Below are 5,912 nucleotides of genomic sequence, written 5' to 3' on the forward strand. Positions count from 1 at the left end.
GATGCTTAGTATATGCCGAACCAATATTTACTTTAATGAGAGGATGGCTTTCTCTTTCCCATCTTTTACCACACTGGGTGTGGACTAAGCAAACGGGAAAAATGCAGTAGTCAGAGGCAGCAGCAGATGGCACTGTAAAGAAAGGTGAGCATTAAATTTTGGACAAAATTGAGGAGTCTGTAGGAACCACGTGTGAAAAGCAAGTGATGCTTGCTGTAACACGCAGTCTACCAAGTCTGCATCATAAAGAAATAGAAAATCTATTGCTATTGCTGTAAGACATCAGCATTCCCCTAGTCAGTCTCTCACCCTTAAACTGCAGGAAATCCTGGTGTGAAAGGTTAGTGTCAGTGACCAGGAAAGCCAAGCTGCTCAATTTCTCATAACCACATCAAAGCAGGGGCAGGGTTAATAACATCAGCCTTTCTTATCTTGATGCTCTATAAGGAAATAGCCAACACATTTTAATAAGAGTTGCCTTGAAAAGATCTTGCCCTGTGAATGTGGAAATGGGAAATGGAGTGAGAGGATGGTGCAGGCATTTTGGCAGCATAGGTACATTCGAGTCCTTAAAAATGAAGGTGTTGACATCTTGATTCACTTTTGAAAACTTTTTATGATTAGTCTCCTTTGGGGATAAGTGAAAAGAGTGTGTTTTTGGGATAAGACTCTTTTCCTTTGTAAAGCCATTGTTTTAGAGTATTAAAAAACAAAACACAATTCTGTGTGTTTTTCCAGATGGGAAACGATGGGATGGGGGGCAATGCACAGACACTTATTTTTTAAAAACCTCCCCTAGCATGCGACACTTCTTGGGAAGCCACTGCATGGTTTTCTCCAAAAAAAAGTGAATGTGGAAAGCAACAAAAAGAAATACACTGGAGATAAGAAAAAAGGATTTAGAAAGAGTCAAATCCTCATTTTCATACTAAACCACAGTAAATGATATCTGAGATAGAATAATCAAGAAATAGCAATGTAAGTATGTTATTTAGTAATATGGAGACTAAGACCAAGAGAACCAGCTAAGAGCTAAAATTACGACTTTGCTGGGGTGGCCAGGTGTCCAGGCTCATCAGGACTGTCAGTCCCACACTCCGGAAAAATCCTCAGTCCTAGGACATAAGACATCTCAATTTTTCATGATGGGTGAGGAAAGTTGAGGGAAAAGTACAAAACCCATAAGGCATCCTAAAAAATAGGGGCCGAGTACAGCATAGATCCCCTGCAACCATGGCCACTGCCCACTGATGTTGGCACCCACGAGTTGGGGTTCCCTGCAATGGGGCATTGAGTGATGAGTGAGTGAGGTGACTGATGTGACTTAAGCGTGCAGCAGTTCAGGGAAGTATTAAGAAAAATGAAACAGAAAGAGTAAAAATATCCCACTGTCTCATGGTACAGAAAAAAGATATCATTGTTGTTTTTGACTAAATATAGGTAATCTCTCTTTGGTTAGTCCTATTGTACTTTCTCCTTGTTAAAACATTCACATGTATCTTGAGAATACACAATTACATGACCTACAAAATTTATTAAATTTAATAAAGAGTTAAAATAAGTTGATATGTCAGAGAATAAAAAATTACGAAAATATTGTTATATTTCCCTCACACATATTTTTTGTTTAATCAGCCCTACTACTAATTGCCACTGTCAACTAGCTATCGTTTTTGGTTAAATAATGAATTCATCATTTCATTTTGTTTAAATGATAGCATTTATGTAACAGAAAAGTAAATAATATATAGTAATATATCATTTCAAATAAACACCCATTTATCTCATCTTACATAACATAAAGTTTAAGTAACCTGGGTTGGCGCTCTAATAATCTTGTTGCCCTCATCTGGGGAGGGAACAGAGGGACAGGAGAAATGGGAGATAACTTCTGTTTTCCTTTTCTAATATGTATATAAATTATTTTGTTTAAACTTAAAAATTTTAAGTGTACCATGGTTTAAGAAGGAATATCTCTAGAACCGTCGTCACTAAAAGTACTGTATACTTCAAAATATCAAAAATGCAGACAAAGTGAATTAAAATGAATTTGTTGAAAGACTAAGATGAAGGTAGTAGTTAAAGCCAGAAAATAAAAACAGAGTCTGCTGAAACAAGGGGAGGAAAGGATTAGTAAACATAAGAACAGAAATCAGAGAAAGATAAACCAACAAACCAAGCAGACAAACCAAACTGAAAGATGATTCTTTAAAATGACTGATTAACTCATGAGAAAAGTCTGACTACATGAAAATTAATTAGCTGATAAATTAAAATTGATATATTTGACTTAATCAAACTTTAAAAATTGAGTACTACAGAAGACACTCTAGACAAACCAAATATAGGAGACATATTGAGAGGTGAAGCCAGCTGGACTTCCTAGGTCGAGTGGGAACTTACAGAACTTTTCCACAGTTAGCTAGAGGTTTGTAAAACGCACCAATCAGTGCTCTGTACCCAGCTAGAGGTTTGTAAAATGGACCAATCAGCACCCTGGAAAATGGACCAATCTGCACACTGTAAAATGGACCAATCAGCAGGACATGGGTGGAGACAAATAAAGGAATAAAAGCTGGCGCCCCCAGCTGGCAGCTGCAACCGGCTTCCATGCTGTGAACTGTTCTTTCATTCTTCACAAAAAATTTTGCTGCTGCTCACTCTTTGGGTCAGTGCCACCTTTAAGAATTGTAACACTCACCACGAAGGTCCACAACTTCATACTTGAAGTCAGTGAGATCACGAACCCACCGAAAGGAACCAACTTGGGACACAGTACCAGGAAATAGATTTGCAACATCAACAGTAAGCAAAAGCTTGGTATAAAAAGATCTGAAGAATTCTTACACATCAGTTGGACAAAAGCAGTCCAACAGACAGGCATTTTAATCTTAAAAGAAGAAAACTCATGGCTCAATAATTGAATAGACACTAAACTTCACTAATAATTGGGGAAATGCAAAATGAAACAAAAGGAGATCCATTCAAACTCATAAGACTAGCAAAGTATTTTAAAGGAATTTAGTATATCAAATGATGACTGAAATATGAAAAAGCAGAAATTCTCATTTTGCTAGTGGAAGAACCACTCAAAAGAGTAGTTTGGCAACATATGGAAGAGTTAGAAATGTCCTTTCCTTGTGACCAAGAAAACACCTGAAAAAAATTTGCACATATATACCAAAAGATGTGTACAAAAATGTGTTCATAGCAGCAGTACTTTTCGTGAGAGGGAAAAACCCCAGGGACATCCAAAAATGTCTAAAAGAAGAAACAGATGAATAAATTATAGTCATATAGTAGAATATTATAGTAAATAAGAGAAGTGATCTAGAACTATATGTATCAACATGCATACACTTTACAAAAATAAAACGGATAAAAGTGTTTCAAAATGAAACATAAGGTGTGATACCATTTATGTAAATTTTAAAGTAAATTTTTAATTGAAATAATGGTGTAAATACTAAACCATGCAAAATAATATTTTGCAAACAAAATAAGGCTAAAAATATATCAAATTCAGAGTAGTGGCAGCTTCTGGGGATTGATGTAGGGAAATTAAGCTTAGAAAATTAAAAATAGATATTTCAACGTTCTCTCCAGTGTTTTTATGTTCTTTTATAAATGTGTCCGAAATAAAATGTCTAGATTTGTTTTTTTGTGTAGTAAGTACAGAAGTGTTTATGACATTATTCTCTGTATCTTTATTCTCTGTATCTCTCTATAATTTTTAATTTCTCAAATATACACACACATATAGAGAGAGAGAGAGAATATGAAATACTATGAGATCCCTTAAAATGGCAGAGACTATTGGACACTAAGTAAGCATTTTATTAGGACGAGCTTTCTCTCTGGGGTGAAAAGGTGAGTTAATTTACCCCAAATCAAACAACATTAAATAACTAGCCTTCAAGAGCTGAGAAAAAGAATATGTGCTGATACTGAGCATATTGCGTTGGGTTCCTCACAAAAGCAAGAGCTGAGCCAAAGGAGTGCAGGTAATTCCAGAGAACAGAAATGGAGGACTGCAACAGGAAAGGATGGGAAGGTAATACAGAGTGAATTCTCAAATGACTCATTGTTGCGGGCAGCTAGTACCTCTATCGGTGGAACCCTGGTGTTTCCATCAGCTCTTGTTTCCCAATGACCTGTAAGATGGTAACACCCTCACGTTCCATCGGTGCCAGAGCATTGTCCTCAAGCCTTAGAGCAGGAGGCGGGTCTACACCCTGCAGTGGAGGCCAAGTACAGTGTACAGCTGGGTCGTGCCTGCCTGGGGATCGCTGCTGGAGACGTGTGCTGAGAAGATGGGAGGGGTGGGGCACTATGAATTAGACATCTAATCCAGGAGAGCATTTTCATTTGCCCAATGTGATAACCAACCTGAATTGAAAGAGTAAGGATATGTTACACATTAGGAAACGCTCCCAAGCTTAGCAGATGGGAGGTACTGACAAGAATTAGTAATGAAGAAAGGTCCAGGCACGGTGACTTATGCTTGTAATCCCAGCATTTTGGGAGGCTGAGGCGGGAGGATCACTTGAGGTCAGGAGTTCAAGACCAGCCTGGCCAACATGGTGAAACCCCATCTCTACTAAAATACAAAAATTAGCTGGGTGTGGTGGTGGGTGCCTATAATTCCACCTACTCGGGAGGTTGAGGCAGGAGAATTGCTTGAACCTGGGGGGCAGAGGTTGCAGTGAGCAGAGATCGCCCCACTGCACTCCAGCCTGGGTAACAGAGTAAGACTCTGTCTCAAAAATGAAGGAAGGAAGGGAGGGAGGGAGGGAGGGTGGGTGACTTCCCTGCAGACTTCTCTGACAGTGCTCAAGAAAGATCTTTCTGCAATGATAGGGCCTGGATGGAAGAAGACTGCCCAGACACTCTTGACATACCAAAGTTCTGAGGGATTGGTTCTAACTGTTCCAACTATGTATTTCCTCTTTCTTCCCTCCCTCCCTCCCTCCCCCCTTTCCTTCCTTCCTTCCTTCCTTCCTTCCTTCCTTCCTTCCATCCCCACACAGCTCTTCAGTCCTTTTACATCAGTTTTCTTTTGTCTGCTAAGTTGTATTCTGAATTCTATTCAATTTAAACTCAAATTCATAATAGAAAGTAGAGCAATACCTAGATACCTGTTCTTAATAAATCGTTTGAGGTAGAGAAGGCAGGTATTGAATTTGATTTATTCACCAATAAGTGATACTGAAAAAAATCATTGGTGGAAAATCAGTTTTTCTTATTTTCAGCAGGGAGATTACTTTAATGTGAAATTCATTCCTTTTATAATTATAAACCATTTGATTTAGACCAATTATTGATCAAAATTAGACATTTTAAATATCTCTGATGTAGTTTTTAGTCCTATATAATTTCATGATATTTTCCACGTTCTAAACTTTCTCATTTCAAATAATTTGGGTACATTTTGGAAATTCCCATGTAATATATCAGACATGAATTTTATTTATGAATATAATGTTTAAATATCATAATAATCTAGAGAAACAAGTGAGGATAAAGAATGACTGACAAGAAAAAGCAAAAACAAATCTGTGGTCATAAAAGTATAAATATTCACATTCATTTTTATTTTATTAAAAACATTTTTATGTAAATTTATGGGTACAAGTGTAATATTGTTATATGAATCCATTACATACTGGTGAAGTCAGGAATTTTAAAGTATCCATCACCCAAATAATGTACATTATATCCATTGGGTAACTTCTCATCATTCCCTTCCCCACCTTCTCACCCTTCCGAGTCTCCATTGTCAATTATTCTGCACTCTATGCCCATGTGTACACTTCATTTAGCTCCCACTTGTAAGTGAGAACATGTGATATTTGTCTTCCTATGTTTGTCTTGTTTCACTTAGGATAATGACCCCCAGTTCCATCCATGTT

This window comes from Macaca mulatta, chromosome 15, assembly GCF_049350105.2.
Source record: "Macaca mulatta isolate MMU2019108-1 chromosome 15, T2T-MMU8v2.0, whole genome shotgun sequence".
NCBI classification, from domain to species: domain Eukaryota; kingdom Metazoa; phylum Chordata; class Mammalia; order Primates; family Cercopithecidae; genus Macaca; species Macaca mulatta.